The 17,687-nt window shown below is 36.6% G+C and overlaps 1 pseudogene; it reads left to right on the top strand.

The window, feature by feature from the left end:
- Nucleotides 1-8,892: 8,892 nt before the first annotated feature.
- LOC102804854 (uncharacterized) lies at nt 8,893-10,449 on the top strand (annotated as a pseudogene).
- The last annotated feature ends 7,238 nt before the right edge of the window (nt 10,450-17,687 follow it).

The raw sequence follows: 17,687 nt of genomic DNA, 5'->3' as shown, positions 1-17,687 counted from the left end.
ATCATCTCTGCTATATGGACTTTGTCTACATTGGCATTGTTATGTATATACTAGTTTTCGCATAGACGAGACGTTGAAATTATGTTTAATGAAGGCCAATTAGAAATAACAAATTAGCATATGATATTACTTGATATTAGTTTCCCCTACAAGTAGTGATCGAATATATGCTTTCATGATTAAATATCCTATCACAACTGCATATCTAGTTGGGATGTCATCATTGTTTCTTGTTTACTGGCACTCCTACAACAGATCCGTACACTTACTAATCAACATTGCTATTTATGTCAGCTTTGTAGCTGATATTATTGTGTTTTATAAACAAGTGGTTAATTTGGAAATAATATGTAGTGCACTTGTAATTCTTAGTTCTATTATTGTATTTGTACTTTGAAACCAAAGAAGCATAGGTGAGAAAATAACACTTCTTCAAAACTCGAACGAAAATAAAAAAAATGTAGCTGCATATTTAAAATTATATAATCACAGGTTTTAGTCATATTCGCATATCAAAACGTATCATACGTCTGTACACTGACATAGTTCGGTAGTTGTTTTCAATATATCTTAGTTACAAAGGGCCGCCGATATATCGTTGAGTGTGGTAGAGACAAGTGACCAGATTTAAACAACAAAAAGAGTCCTATTCTACACCATCATTGCATTTACTGTTTAAAATATCACGAATATAATTATATGAGGGGTAAAAACGAATCTCGTGGCTTTCCACTTTTAATTAGATCTCGTTGGTCATTTGTAACTGAGATATATTGAATATATACCATGTCAAGATAGTAATACACTTTGTAGTGTGGACCTAATTATACTATTATACTATTATATATAGTTCTTTTTCTAAATATCAATCGCAGTTTGCACATATACAAGGAGAATATACTCTTGTCGTATTCATATTTGTAATTTTATGACGTAAACATAATTTTATTTTTAAAAACTTACTCAGTGTACTGCAATATTTAATAATTTTGACAATTCCTTTTGTTTATTTCAACACTTCCATAGATCACATTGAATAATGGAATGTTATTTTTATATATTATAAAATGTTCTTGTATATGTGATGGTAGTAAGAGTTATAATTCATTTATCTATTCTCGGGAGTGAACATCTGGATATTTTCACTACCTCATATCCACAACCGGTAAAAACAGCAATTGAATACTCTCAAAAATGGTGCTTTGGGCTAATTGATGAGACTCTCCTTAACAGTGTAACAAGATTACTTCTACGTGTGCAACATATATACATTTGGTTACTCGGGATTGTCTAATGGTTGAGCTTGTGCTGTTTTTTCGATTTTAGTTGTTTTTGTCGACTGTTTGGCTGGCGTTTCACAGCCATATAAATGTATAGTACACTGGAGCTCGTCTTATCACTATAGAACGTTCTATGAAGTAACTCCGCTCCTGGGAACAGATGCCATGCACCATCATTCAGTGTATTACAAACCTCAAACTCGAAAACAAAATGTTTGACTTGTTTTTGAAACTACAAGCTAACACTGACAAAAACGATGTCATTCAAAATGAAGAAAGCACACCACTACACCGGAAACAGAACTACTGGACTGCATTGGTAGGAATTACAATGGGATTACTATCAGGTGCAAGTCTTGCTATTTCTGATGTATTTGTTCTGTTGTGTATAAAGATTGGATATTCACCATCACAGGTTTTACTTGTCAAATCATTGGTGATGATGGCAATAACTATCCCGTTGCTCGTCTACAAGAAAATCAATATTCTTAAAATACAACGGAAAGATACTATTTTGAATATTGTGAAAAGTATTAGTGAGAATGGAGCGGATCTCGTTTTTTACTATGCCATGAATGGGATCGGAATGGGAGATGCAGCCGCAATAACAGCAGGGACATTACCAATATTTTCACCTGTGTTTGCCTGTATGTTCATAAAAGAGAAGTGTAAACTCCACGACTGCATTGGTATTATCATAAATGTCGCTGGAATTATATTAGTATCACGACCTCAATTCATATTTGGTAATAACACACATTCATCTGCACTCGGATATGTGTACGCCCTTTTAGCAGGAATATGGCTTTCTGTTGGTACAGTTTGTTCTAGAGCAATGTCTGATGGTCTATCGCTAATAGTTGTTGTATTCTACAATGGGTTATGTGGTGCTATAATTATGTTAATATTAGTGTACTCTACAAGTAGTGATCGGATGTTTGCATTGATACCTACATATCCTATCACAACTGCATATCTAGTAGGGATGGTATCATTGTACCTTGTTTTCTTGTACTCCTACAACAGATCTCTACAGTTACAGAGTGCTTGTAAAACCACTATACTTATCAACATTGCTATTTTTGTAAGCTTTGTAGCTGATATCATTGTATTTCATAAACAAGTGGTTATCTTGGAAATAATAGGTGCTGCTTTGGTAATTCTTAGTTCTATTATTGTATTTGTGTTTACATACTTTGAAACCAAAGACAGAATAGACGATGAAATAACACTCCTTCAGAAACCAGAATAAAAATGTAATACATAAAGCCGTATATTTAAAAATATGTAATTACAGGGTGTTGCATCATACCCTCATACCAAAGAGTATTACATGTCTAAACCTTGACATAGTTGGTTGGTTGTATTCAATATATCTTAGATACAAATGGCCGCTGGTATCCCGTTGAGTGCGAGAGAAACATATGACTTAATTTTAGCCAGAAATACACGTCTTTTCAAAACAATCCTTGCATATCTGCTTCAAATACCAAGATTATCTAAGTTATAACAAATCTCGTGGATTTCGCACTCTCAACGACATCTCGGCGGTCATTTGTAACTAAGAGATATTAAAAACAACCACACAGCCATGTCAAGGTATAAGCGAGTAATACACTTTATAGTGTGTGCACGTAATTATACGTATATAGCTCCTTTTTAAATATAAATCACAGTTTGCACGTAAACGAGGTGAAATAGACAAATTTTATTGTTTTCGTATAAATATCAATTTGATGTTCATGGCGTTAACATAAAGGCTCGCTTGAAATAAATTAGCAATTGATAATGTGAAACAAACGCGTCATTCAGTGTAGAAATCAGGATGGACATAGTAAGTAATGCCTTTATTGAAATCATATCCTGTTCAGGATCTGGATTTTAAAAATACAATAAAGTTTCAAATACATATAGAATAGCAAGACAAAAAATACAAATGAAGACATAGTGAAAACATAATAAAATCAAATAAAAACGAAGAACAAGAAATGGTTAGAAAAAAACAAAACAGAAAAGGTATCTTAATAAGTTATATTAATTATAAAGCAGCTGGTATTTTTTGTTTATGAGTGTCATTTCTTAAATTGAAGCACTCAAAGATATATTTTGCCAAATGAATTAGTGATTGTTTATCTTTTGTTTTTAGAATGTCTACAGTGTTTTCAATATCAGATTTGTCAATTGTTGTAATGACCTTTGTGGTATGGAGGAACTTGTTTATTAAATCAGCATAAAGAGAACATTTTAATAGAAAATGGCTTTCATCTTCTATTTGTTTTTCCTGACAGTAGTGGCATTTTCTCTCTTCTACTGTTTGGTTGATGTATCTTCCTGCCTCAATCTGCAATGTGTGCGCACTGATCCTTAGCTTAGTTAGAGCAGATCTGTGCGATGGGTTTTTAACATCTTCCAGATATTTTTCAAAATCGAAATTATGTTTTATCATTCTATAAGTTCTTAATATATTTTTGCGATTTTTACCTTTGTTATCATTATATAGTGTCTCTTTAAAATGAATTTTGAACATTGATTTTAGATTGCTCTCAAAGGATGTAATGATTGTCTGTTTTTTATCGGCTGTCACAGTATCCAACATATGGTCCATGTTTGTAATATTAAATATGTTTTTAGCGTGGGACACCCCATTTTTTATCCCCTTTGAGTCCATATCTTTACCTAGTCTGAAGGCCTCATAGATTAAAGTGTTACATGGTTTGTCAGAAATTCTGAGCCAATATTTTATTGTCTGTACAATGCTTGAGAAGGCAAGAGGATATCTTCCTAATTCCTGGAGGCAAGCTATATTTGATGCTTTGCAGTTAACTTTTAACAGAAATTTCCAAAATTTACTGTGTAATTTTTCCATAGGTAAGTTAAAGTTGGACCGATTTTTTATATTAATATTTTCATTTGACTATATTTCACAGCAGTACAGCAACACTAGTTTAATTACAGAGTCAAACATTTTGAGATATATTTTAATTGGGATGTTTGTTTCGGATAATAATTGTTGCTTTAACTTGAAACATGCTTTCATAGCTCTGTTTGCGAGATCTTCCTGTGCTTTACAAAATTTACCTGAAGCACTCAGTTTGATGCCTAGGTATGAGTATGTAGGGACATTTTCTAGTTCTTGTTTGTCAATGCAAAATTTGTGTTTTTTGATGTGTTTACCCATTTTATTAAATATCATGATTTTGGATTTTGTAGTATTAATTTCTAATTTCCATTTTTTGCAGTACGTTCCTAATGAGTTTAAAGCGTTTTGCAGCCCGGATTCAGAAACAGGCAGCAAAAGCAGGTCATCTGCATATAACATACAGGATAGCTGACTGACTGTTAGAGAGGGGGGGTCATTGTTGGACTGCTCAATTTCATTTTTTATATCATTCACATAAATGTTGAACAGAAGAGGGCTTAGTCCATCGCCCTGTCTGATGCCTCTTTTTACCGGGAATTCACTGGTGAGGCCATTTTTGGTTTTGACACAACTTAGAGATTCTGAATACATTGACCTGATGATAGTATAGAATTTTCCTGTGTTATCGTGTATGTGTTGTGATATTCTCGGTAGTGAACATCTGGATATGTTTATTACATGACATCCACGACCAGTTAAAATAGCAATCGAAAACTCTAAAAAAATGTTTATTGGGCTAATTATACATAAGTAGCATATATAAATTTGGTTACTCGGGATTGTCTAATAGTTGACCTTGTGTTGTTTTCTCGATTTTAGGTATTTTGTACTAGACATTAACATTAACAACAGCTAATGCCGCCATATTTCAAGTTACATTGTTATATTTTGCTACATGAGTATTATATATGAACTATTTTAGTTTATGAAGTTTCTCGATTTTGAGCCTTTAAAGGTTTTGTTTGCAGTGTTGAACTCGCGGACTACCATAATATTCAAGTTGCGATTATATGTTGCTAAGTGGATGTATCGCTTTATCGCTGCTCGCTCTACACTGAGACTAAAACATTATTGAGATATTCAACACTGAAATACTCGAATTCAAGGTTCTTTCCAGTTGATCTTATTCATTCTTTTTAAAAATAGGAAACATCGTTTTAGTTAAAGCGCGGTGGTCGTCGCGCAGCGCGTGTTCGAATTTCATGTAAATAAACAACGTATTTTCCACGCGTTGTGTACGTCGCTATAAGTCCCATGTCGAACAGGACGCGGCACGACGAAACACAACGAGACACTTACCTTTCATAATTAATATACCCCATCCTGCATTGTTATCGTACTTTAATCTCATCTAGATACTGGATTCTAAGAAAATTGAAAAACAAATATGTATGTTTTTCTATACGCTACTCATCTATGAATACAACTTAATATTCACCAGACGGCAGAGAACCATACATATCCGTTGCTAGGAATGACCATATCGCTTTAAGTAGTTGTGTTGGTTTTAATGATTCTCTGACCTTAGTATCAATAATAAGTTTGCATGCATTGCATTGCATTGGGTGTGTAAACTCATTTCCAATTGTATTGGAGAATTACCTAGGCGAGTTGGTCCATCAGTTATGCATTGACTACATGGATGATGTGATTATGTAAGACATAATGTAAGACATGCAATGTCCATATGAAACACCTGACTGGAGTATTGAGACGACTGTGAAGTACAGAGCCAAGAAGTCTGAGTTTGCTTTGCCAGGAGGTTCATTTACTGGGCCATATCGTGCACACAGAAATGATGAAGACTACAGCACTGCATGATTTGCCCAGTCATCATAATATGAAGGAGGTGATTACATTTGCGGGGATGGCAAGCTATTATCTCTGTTATGTGCAAGGATTCACGAAAATTGCTAAGCCACCGAGTGATCTTACTGTGGGATTGTATCAACATACTCATACCAACAAAGAAAGCATCAAAATATTCCTGAATTTTCATGGACACAAAAGTATTTCCTACTGATAACCAGACTGCTAAAGTAACCGCGGATACATTGATGGAGCATTTTGTGTTACACTTTGCTTTCCCAGAGCGCCTGTATTCTGATCAGGTTTAAACTTTAAGAGTAGTGTGATTCGGCACCTGTGTGATGCCAATGGAGTTGTGGCACCCCACATAGCAATTTTATCAAACGTCACTTGGTATGAACTGGAAACAACATGTTATTGCAGTGACTCATATAACTGCACAAAGCACGATGTGGTTGGTAACACCACGTATTTCCTTATGCATGGACACCGTCATTGTTTGCCTTTTGACATATACTTGCGCTTGGTCACTGAGGAGGAACACGCAGAAGACATGGATGAGTATATTAGAAATTGGATAAATAAGGTCTTATCAGCAAGTCGTATTATGATTCCTATCATGCATGGCAAACACAAGCTTGCTGACCAGTGGATAAAGGATCCATATGTCAATGTTAGACCTGAAAATCGTGGTTATTAGTTTATGAGATGAAACTTTAGAAAGGTGGCAAAGTGGCGGAACTTGCATCATAACATGTTGTTTCTTTTTCATACACTACTGGTGTATAAAATCGCCCAATTAGACGAGAACTGGTCAAACCTGTCAGAAGATTGAGGAAATGGAGAACCAAGTGTTGCATCAAACCACACGAAGAGCAATTAACTCATGATGCCACTGCTGGTTATCAGTAGGGAGGATCCAGAACAGCACTCCTCTTCTGAAGTTGGGAGTTGAGCACCCTCTGTAAATGTACTTTTTAAGGTGACCTTTGTAGTTGCCCCTGTTAGGTCGCTGCCATCCAAGATTTGTTTTCTTGTACTATGTTCTATAAGTCATACCTGATTTGGTTTCGTGTCTGCTGTGCATAGAGGATTGAGCTGTTCTATCCATTAGTATGGCGCCAGACATAAATATTTCAGACTTCGGGTGTTATGGTCAATTGACAGTTGTCTGAGTTTAGTGTCATGTGAACATAGGCGTCTGTTAGTATTGTCGAAAAGTTAGCGCATTCGTCTGCTGTGTTGAGACGCTACGCTTTGTCTGCAAGTTCAGACAGTGTGTTGCTTACTGTTATGCGAATGAACCTTTAATAAACACTTTTCTAGTTTCACTGTTACCTTAAAATCTTGCACGCCCTGGTGTAAAAACGTCCTAATTTCGACTGTGTTGCCCTATTGCCCTTACATTAAGCAAGATAGAAATCAACTCATTAAATCAATTCCCGTACGAAAAATGAACTAATTGCGCTATAACTCGAAATTTGAATATCATTAGGGTATGTTGCTATTTTATTCATTTATTATTTGAATATTCGACAATAAAAATTGTTTCGGTTTTTGTGTGATTAATGTGTGTGATGTCATCGGAGAAGTGTACTCCACTAAATTGACGAGCTATTGTGTTCTTATTCGTCCTATCATTCAAATTGTGGCATTTTTTTTAAATATACTGCAAAAAAGACAGAGGGCGAGAAAGTTGGGTTCAGATGTATACAGACATAGTAGTATGTGACTCCAACGTGTAGGTAATGTCATTTTAAATTATAATTTGTTTACATCCTGCTATATATAATTCAGCGTCGATAATATACAACCCTAACACACAGACACAATCTGAAGTACAGACCACGAGTGTGAACAATACCTGACAGAGCAGTAGCTCTGATGATACTGCTTTAGTTTGATAGATGATAACAGTTGACAAATCTATAAATAGCACTAGCATAAAAACATTGTACTTTAGAAATACGCAGAATTCTCATTGTGGTGAAAATATAAAAATAGAACCTGGATTAAAATACAACCAAACAATTGAGCCCCTTAACAGAATGACTGATCACCACAATGACGTCCACACAAAATAGATGGTTTATGCACTGACCACACAAATTGCAACCAATTTGTCTATTTACTAAACGGCTTCATTGGTATTGTCATAAATGTTGCTGGGTTATATTAGTATCCCCGTTGTGGGTGAAAATTGCATTATAACTAGACATTATACGACACTCGTTTGATATATAATATGTTTAAAAATAATTTCTACAAATGAACATGTCAATTATCAATAGAAAAACTATTAAGATGCCATATTCATAGTGAAATGCATTAGAATTAGATTGAATAATTAGTGCAGCTTAGATGGGATATGTGTTAACTTAACATTTTCGATTTTGCATGACGTAGTACACCAAATTACCATATATAGAGTTCGTTTACACGGGCATTAATGCATATAGTCACTTTTCTAAATATAAATCACATAGACGAGGTGTGAATCGCCAATTATTATTGGTTGCATATACAGATTTGTTATCTTTTTGTGATAAAATATTTTATTAATGAAAGCTCTATGTACAGTGTATGTGGTGCGATATTTAATATTTTTGTCGATTTCATTTATTTATCTCTGTACTTCTACATTTCTCGTTAAATAATAGAATGTTATTTGCAGAGGTAAAAGTACGTCATAGAACGTTTGTCGTAAGACGCGCACCATTATACATGTATTTATATGGGATCTGCTCAAGCAGCTGTGAAATGTCAGTGATTGTTGTTTTCAACGTTTGGGGTTGTGCAGTGAAAATGCCCGGATGTTCGCCCCCGTGATTATTTATATATTTTAAAATATGCATGCATTATACCGAATATATATGCGCGTACGATGGGAGTAAGAGCTGTATTTTATTTATCTATGAATGCCATTCGTCAATATATGGTGCATTACGGACTTCAAAATGTTTGACATTTTTTTGAAACTACAAGCTACCACTGGAGAAAATGGTGGCATTCAAAATGGAGAAAACATTCCAGTCCACCTGAAGCACAGCTACTGGACTGCATTGTTGGGAATTACAATGGGATTACTGTCAGGTGTAAGTCTTGCTATCTCTGATGTATTTGTTATGTTGTGTATCAAGATTGGATATTCACCATCACAGGTTTTACTTGTCAAATCATTGATGATTGTGGCAATAACTATACCATTGCTCATCTACAAGGGAATTAATATTCTGAAACTCAAAAAGAAGGACGCTATTTTGAACATTGTGAAAGGCTTTAGTGAGAATGGAGCATGCCTAGTTTACTATTATGCCATGGATGGGATTGGAATGGGAGATACAGCCGCAATAACAGTAGGAACATTACCAATATTTGCACCTATGTTTGCGTGCATATTCATAAAAGAGAAGTGCAAACTCCACGACTGCGTTAGTGTTGTCATCAATGTTGCTGGGATTATATTAGTATCACGACCTCAATTCATATTTGGTAATAACACACATTCATCTACACTCGGATATGTGTACGCCCTTTTATCAGGAGTATGGCTGTCTATTTGTATTCTACAATGGGTTATGTGGTGCTATAATTATGTTAATATTAGTGTACCCTACAAGTAGTGATCGGATGTATGCATTGATACCTGCATATCCCATCACAACTGCATATCTAGTAGGGATGATATCATTGTTTCTTGTTTACTTGTACTCCTACAACAGATCCTTACAGTTACAGAGTGCTGGTAAAACAACAATTTTATTTAACATCAATATTGTTGCTGACTTTTTAGCTGATGTCATTGTATTTCATAAACAAGTAGTTAATTTAGAAATAATTGGTGCTTTTCTTGTTATTCTCAGTTCTGTTATTGTATTTGTGTTTGTATGCTTTGAAACCAAGCAAAGTGTAAGTGAAGAAACAAAACTTGTTCAGAAACCCAAATAAAACCTAAAACTGCATATTCATGTAATCACAAGTTATGTACATTTCTTACATCATTTTTCTTTCCATTTTACATGATATATATTCATTTAATAGGTTGAAATATGATTCAGATTGTTTGAAAGTTAATTGATGATTTATTTGTATTTATTATCTGAACTAAGAATTTATTTATTCTTTCTCTCCCATTTTTCATACTGTTTTGTTCTTGATCTTATAATTTGCCCCTCTGTTATGTACTTGTATTCTTTATCTAATTCCATTTTGGATTTATCTAGTTCATTTAAACCTATTTCATCAGTTCACTTTTAAATTGTTTACATTATTTTCACATTCTTTAGCTTGTTTTACAGTATTTAATAGTATATTTATTACAAAGCAAAAGGCCATTGGCCCAAAGAGCAAATACAGTTTCACTTAACAATTGTAACAATAGAGAAAACAAAAATCATTTAAGTTCTGCTTTTCATGGCGAAATAAACATAACTTGCTAACTGATTTAAAATTACATCGTTTCTTGAACTCATGAGCGAGATAATTTTGTTGTAAGTGGGGTTGGTGCGGAGCCATACAGGCAAACATTCTGCTCTAATACGTTGATAACGATGGCAAATAGCTATAAAATGATATTCGTCTTCAACATAAAGTTGATTTCGTTCAACACAGTATTCACACAATCTATTATCGAGGGGGACATTTTCATGTCTTTCCTTTTCAATACGCAAATTGTGAGAAGAACAACGTAACCTTGACAATGCAGCTCTGAATTTGAAAACATGGATGCAAGACAAATATTTTTCTTGCTCAAGTGACGACTTAAACTCGAGATAGGAACGGAGTTTGTTGGAAGAAGCAGTGTCGTCGTGCCATACTTGTTGCGCACAATCTATAATTCTTTGTGTGAACTGTGAAAGAAACACACTTTTCGAGCCTACACCTTGGTTCAGCCATACATGACCGAATCCAAAGCGAAATAGCAAAATGTTTACATTAAAAGCCCAATTTACCGACGTTATAACACGTTGGTCGGATAATCTTTTTAATATTAAATAACATTTATGAGGATATATATTAACGTCCATTTGTAATAATCTCAGCCAGTAGCTAATGCATCTTTTAAAGTAAATAACATAGAGAGGAAAACGACCACATTCGCCAACAGCTGATAAATCGCTTGAGTTATTACTCACACCGAGTAGAAATTTACAAAATTGATTCTGAACTTGTTCAATTTGAGAAGCGTTCTCGTAACCCCAGATTTCACTACCATATAATAAGATTGGCACAATGATGGAATCAAATAATTTGAATGAATCAGATGTGATCATACCACCAAGTCTTCGAATCAATACTTTAAGTTGAAACATTGCTTTTTTACCCTGTGCTGATTGGTTTAATTTGGTCGGATTCCAACTTAATCTGGAGGAAAATAATACACCAAGATACTTGTACTGAGGGACGATTTTAATTTCATGATCGCGATAGAACCATTTTTCACCTTGTTTTAGATAACCACCCCTGCGAAAAACAATTATCTGTGTTTTGTTTAGATTTAGAGTTAGACCCCAGTGAGAACAAAATTGGTGTACTTTATTTATTTGTCGTTGAGTATGTATTGGCATATCAGAACCCACGGCTACGTCATCCGCGTACATCAAGATATTAAGGTTGTGAAAATCGTTGTCAATGCAACACCCTCACATCCAACAGTACTAGTGTATAAAACGAGATCATTGATAAAAATAGTAAATAATATAGGGCTAAGCATACAACCTTGACGTGTCCCGATAGTGCATTTAAAATATTTACCAACTGTCCGCTTTAATTTCATTGGTTAGGGACGCATTACATTTAATATTTCGCAAAATAGCCCAGAATTTAATAACATTTATGTAAAATGTAAAATCCGGATTCGATCTTTCATTCTTTTTTTCCACTGTTTTTGTTAGTATAATTTGCATACAATTCATCCCGTGCAAGCCTGGCATTAACCGCATTGGATGCGTCTAGCTTGACAAGATTTCAATTTCAGTTGGATTGCCGAGTGATCTTTCTGTACGTTTTTCCAAATCAGTAGATCTGCATGTACGCATATATATGTATTGTGTACATGTATATGTAATGAACTAGTTTTCGCGTATCTAGATCTGTTGTCCGACTTATTTTGCTGATTACTAGTGAATGGCTGTGTTGTATCTGTCATCATTTAGGCTCATGCGAGGTCCTGGACGGAACTTGACTCAGTGATTTGGAACTAATTACGATATAACCGTTGCCATCCGGCGTCTATACGACTGTAAGGTTTAAGTGACTTTCCCGGTCCGGTACCTCAAGCAGACGAGATATAGAGACAGACGATAAGTTCCCATCACATATATAACTATATTGGTACCCATCTGTCTAAATTATCATCCAAGTGGTAAACATATTAAATATTATTGCGTGTTCGGTTTATTATTTGGTATGTCCTCATGAAAAAACAGCAAAACCAAAGTAAGTCAAACACTACCATACAGCGTTTATTTAACACTTTGTAAAAGAAAAACGAAATAAATGGACAGTGAGGGGATGACTCAGCTGACTGTTTTGATAAATAAGGCGAAATTATAGTAATGAACTCATGTGTATTCATATGGTCGAATCTGGTATCTCTATGTGTAAGTGTTATCAGCTAAGTGAGTCAAGTTCCCTGAACACAAAGCCAGTGTTCACAACACATCTTTTCCCCTGTTTGTCACACCATTTCATGTAAATGTGATTTATATGCCAAAACTCTGTATATTAGTTATCAGTTTCAGTTAGGAACCCCGACAACTCCCAGGCACCTCCAGTTTAGAACCTTGTTGCCAATCTGTGGGGACAAGATTGTTCTCTTCCAGAACTGACCTCAAATAAATGATTGAATTATATATTACATATCACATACCTCCCTGAACACACAATTCTGACAACAATCTAATCTAATCCGAGATGGCAGCAATATACCAATTTCCTTCACCGTGACATCGCACCACAGTGTTCTAATGGCGTCAAAACATCGCAGGGATCCAACAAACTCAAAATTATTTGAGGGGAATTTTTAATGTGCTATAAAATGTTGATGAAGTAGGGATATCAGAACGCCTTACCCTTCTTTTACAGAACAGCATTCCGATATTGAAATATTGAAAAAAATCATATCAAAAATCAAATCATTCGATTTTTGCTGCGATGTTCAAATGCAACAAGTTGCCCACACATTTACGTTTCAGGAATAGTAGTGCATTGCACATATTAACGACACACACTCATCACTGGGTGTCAGGAATCCAAAGTTTAATTTATTTCCAAGTATTACGCCCTCCCTGTTAGGCTTATAAGCTTTTAAATGCATACATGATTTACATAGAAAGGGGAATACTTTGTGACTTGTATAGGTGGAGAAATAAAGAAATACTTAATACATATATTGCATGCACGAATTGTTACATTCTTCGCAAGGGGAGCAGCCTGATTGGACGACAAAGAATTTACCTGGGGTGAGATTTGTCTCCAAATACTAGGGTACCGAAGACTTGATTCCCGAGAATCAGAATGAATTTGAGGTCAATAAACTTTGGTGAATTTGGTTAGCCGGGTCAACAAACTCGGTTTTGCATTTCTGTCAGTTTGCATAACATTCCTGTCGCACCTGATGTGGTAGTTTCTCGCAATTCTTCTGGTTTCGACCAATTAGAAATGAGCAGTGTAAACAAAGGGGTGTCATCTTGATTTACATATGGTACACAATAAATTGAACAAGAAAGCGTGCCTTGGTTGGGGTGTTGGACGATCCACCAGAAGTACGGTATAACACAGATAACGTCACCATTGAACTCCGGATTGAGAATTCACTCTCTGGTCGTCCTGGTGTCAGCTATAGTACTGTACAGCGTCCTCGTGTTGTGAGCCACCCCTGGAAACCAAGCCGTCTGAAGTTTGTCGCCACGTTTGTTGCTGCAGTTCGACATCGTTACGTCCGGTATAGTACATCTGCCTTACACGCACAAACAGCCAGGTTTCAGTTTCCCCTTGCCTTACCTGCATATTTCGACCGCAGTTACGTTTATCGGAACTGTCTAAAATATTTAGGCAATGCAGTAATATTTAATTAGCAGATTTTGTGAAGCTATTTGTGTATTTACTGTCAAACTTTTGCTCTTTGTGTTAAAGTGTGCGTACTCACATTGCAGTTAATTCAAATTTGGTGTCATTTAGTGCTGTGCGTGTATGATGAATGTGTTCGTTCCCTTATTTATAAATTCTCTATGGTTCTTAGATGTCCAATTGTTATTGGCCTGAGATCATTGTCGTCTTGTAACGATAACCATCTTAATGATTTCCAATGCCTTTATGGCCCGTGAAAAGAACCCACAACAAGTGTGATCTATATAGTTTAAGTTATACGAATCACCGTTTGGCATTCCCATTCGCTTCGTATGAATTATTTCAGATTTAATACAAACATATATATAGACCTCTTGACATTGGTGGCAGCGGTGGGATATTGTTAAAAAGAAACAATATCCACAAATCATACTACCCTTGTATAACGAACACTTTATCATACGTATGTACAACACGTGTTATACACTGTTTCTGAAAACGTTATTACGTCAGGTTATTGAATTGCACTTTGGTTCTGTTTTAAAACAATTTGTATTAACTAGTTTTAAGTACTATTTAAGTTGCCATCGCTGGTCTAATTCAATCTTTTTGCTTTGTCAATTTCCCCCTTGCGGCCTTCAATCCCGTGTTCTGGTCATTTCCACTTTGGGTTGATATCGTAGTTGCCAATATGACTTCAGGGATAAAACCTAAGTCCCCTGGGAGATCTGTCGCCTGTACTTGGGATGAACCCAAAACTGCTTTGGAAGCTATCGACACGTTTACTGACGAAGCGAAGACTATGGGTTATGAGGGGGAGGACTTAAATCGGTATGTTAGAGAGGAGGTAAAAGAGTGGAAGAAAGTAGACCGTGAAAATAGAGCCTTACGCAGAAGCGTGGAAGCGAAGGCGAGAGAACAGGAAGCCAGAGCGAGAGAACAGGAAGCCAGAGCGAGAGAACAGGAAGCCAGATCGAGAGAACAGATTGAGTTAGCGAAAGTTACGGCACAAGAGAATATGAGCGTGAAAAACATAATTTCGAGTTGGAACGCATAAATAAACAAGCCGAATTGCAGGGGAACGGACGCAATAATGTCCCGGGAAAACGCCCTAATTTACCTGAATACAAAGAGAGGGAAGATCTTGATTCCTATATGAGACGCTTTGAAATTTATGCGAACCAAAACAAGTGGGAAGGCAACGAATGGGGGAGCAATTTTAGCTGTTATTTATCTGGGAGATCCCTTTCTATTTACAATTCGTTGAGCTTGGAACAAATTCAAGATTGGGAAGTAGTTAAACGAACTATGCAAAATGCATACAATCTTACGGAAGAGGGATATCGTTCTAAATTGCGCTTTGCAAGCGCGGCATTTCTGAGACGTGTGCACAATTTTTAGTTAGGTTAGAGAACTATATTAATAGATGGGTAGAAATGTCACTTATCGGAAAGACGTACGACAACCTTCGCGAGTTGTTGTTAAAAGAGCAGTTGCTTAATTGTAGTCCCCCCGAGATCCGCGTTTTACTTCGCGAGAACCATAAACTTCCAATTTTAGATCTTGTAAAAAAGGTTGATATGTACGAAGAAGCAAGAAAATATGATTCTTCGTTTAATAAAGTTTCCAATAATTTTTCCCGATCTAATTCTCAGAAACAAAATAGTTGCAATGCGAATCAGAATCAATTTGCGAACAAAGTCCCGAGTGTAGCCCAATGCCGACGGTGTGGACGCTGTGGACGCTGTGGGCATGATATAAAAGCATGCCATGCGTCACGTCATTCTGTTACGGGAAAACCCCTCATGAGCAATAGTTGTCTAGTAAAAGTAGGGGATGAACTTCAGGAACCCGAGTCTAGTAGCGAGTCTTTAGTTCCCGAAGCGTCGGACAGTGACCTCCCCCAAGAGGTGACCTGTACGCAGGATGCCCAATTGTATGAAATGGTACCTGTTGCGTCGCTGGTTTCTGTAACTACCGCCGACCCGGTAATTGGAAATAGCCGAATGCCTATAGCTATCGGCAAGGTGAATGGTCACGTGGTTAGAACCCTTAGAGATACGGGTTGCGATGGTGTGATAATTCATGAAAGTTTGGTTAAGCCCCACCAATTTACCGATGAGAAAAAGTCCTGTATGTTTATGAATCGTTCTACAGGCGAACAAAATAAAATGGCTAAATTATATGTCGACACCCCTTTTTATTCTGGCGATGTTAATGCGTTGTGTCTTAAAACGCCTGTGTGTGATTTGGTTATTGGTCAAATCCCAGGTGCTAAATTGCCTTGTAAGTGTGAGATGGAAGCGTCTGTCTTAAAAGCAGACTTTCATGGTGGTAATACCCCGGTTACAGTCAAGACTAGTTTTGGTAACAATCGCGCTAAAACTAGCGTGCATAGTCCCAGGAGGATTTTTATGCAAAATAATAAATTGGGTAGTCTAAAGTCTGGAAACAAGATTATAACCCAAAATGAGAGTAGTCCTTCGAGGATTTCAGCTCAACTTGGCGCGATTCCAAGAAAAAAACTAATGACACTGGTGCAATCCCAATAAATAAATCTACCTGTGAAAACGACGCAGTGGAGTACGATAACAATTTGGCCATTGAGACGGATGTCATCAATGAAGCTTGTGCCGGTGAAAACGACTCCGACACTTCCCAAAAGAATGTAGACATCCAAAATCCTGAGATAGTCCCCTCCATCGCGCCTCAAGGGTCAGAAGCCCTCCTGACCTGCGAAAACGCGCAGAAAGGTACGGAACGCCCTCACCGTTCAAAGAGTGTAGATCAAATGATACCAGTTGTTAACTCGTTTACAACTGAAAGAGGCTCGACTCGCCTTTGTGACTCGTTGCCACAAGAAAATATTAACCAGTCTGAACAAATGGACCCGGGTGAGACCCCCCGTGAATCGAGCTCTCGTATCATCGAGGCTGGTGCAGTAGAAACTCGTGCCCAGATTTTTGCCCAAAAGCGGAAACGGAGCCCTCTCGTCGTAGCTAAAACTGATGAATTCGATAATCTAATTAATACTGATACGCTTTTAGCTGCCCAACAGGAAGATAGAACGTTAGATAGAATTTTTAAACTATGCAAGTCGAACCAAATTCAACGAAATGGAAAGGGTGGACTCGCTACAGTTTAATTTAGAATGAAAGAGAAATTATTATACCGTTATTATAAATCTCCTAGAGTAAATTTTGGCCAAGAAACAAGTCAACTTGTAGTCCCTGAAAAAAAAAACAAGTTATGAAAGTTGCGCATGACTCGATTATGGGAGGACATTTGGGACACCGGAAAACGTTAGATCGTATTATGTCGCAGTTTTTCTGGCCCAACCTCCATGCTGATGTAAAACGTTACTGTCAATCTTGTGACGTATGTCAGAAAACTACGCCCCGGGGAAGGGTAGGCAAGGTCCCTTTAGGACACATGCCATTAATCAGCATACCATTCCAGCGCGTAGGCGTAGATCTGGTAGGTCCCATTATGTCTGATAATCCCCGAAAATATCGGTATATTTTGGTACTCTTGGATTATGCCACTCGATATCCCGAGGCTTCTCCACTCAAAAATATACGTGCTGAAACTGTCGCTGAGGAGTTAGT

The sequence above is a fragment of the Saccoglossus kowalevskii genome, chromosome 16, assembly GCF_978046115.1.
Source record: "Saccoglossus kowalevskii chromosome 16, keSacKowa6.1, whole genome shotgun sequence".
NCBI classification, from domain to species: domain Eukaryota; kingdom Metazoa; phylum Hemichordata; class Enteropneusta; family Harrimaniidae; genus Saccoglossus; species Saccoglossus kowalevskii.
Note: the sequence above shows the minus strand (reverse complement) of the source record. Positions and strands in the feature narration are given on the sequence as shown.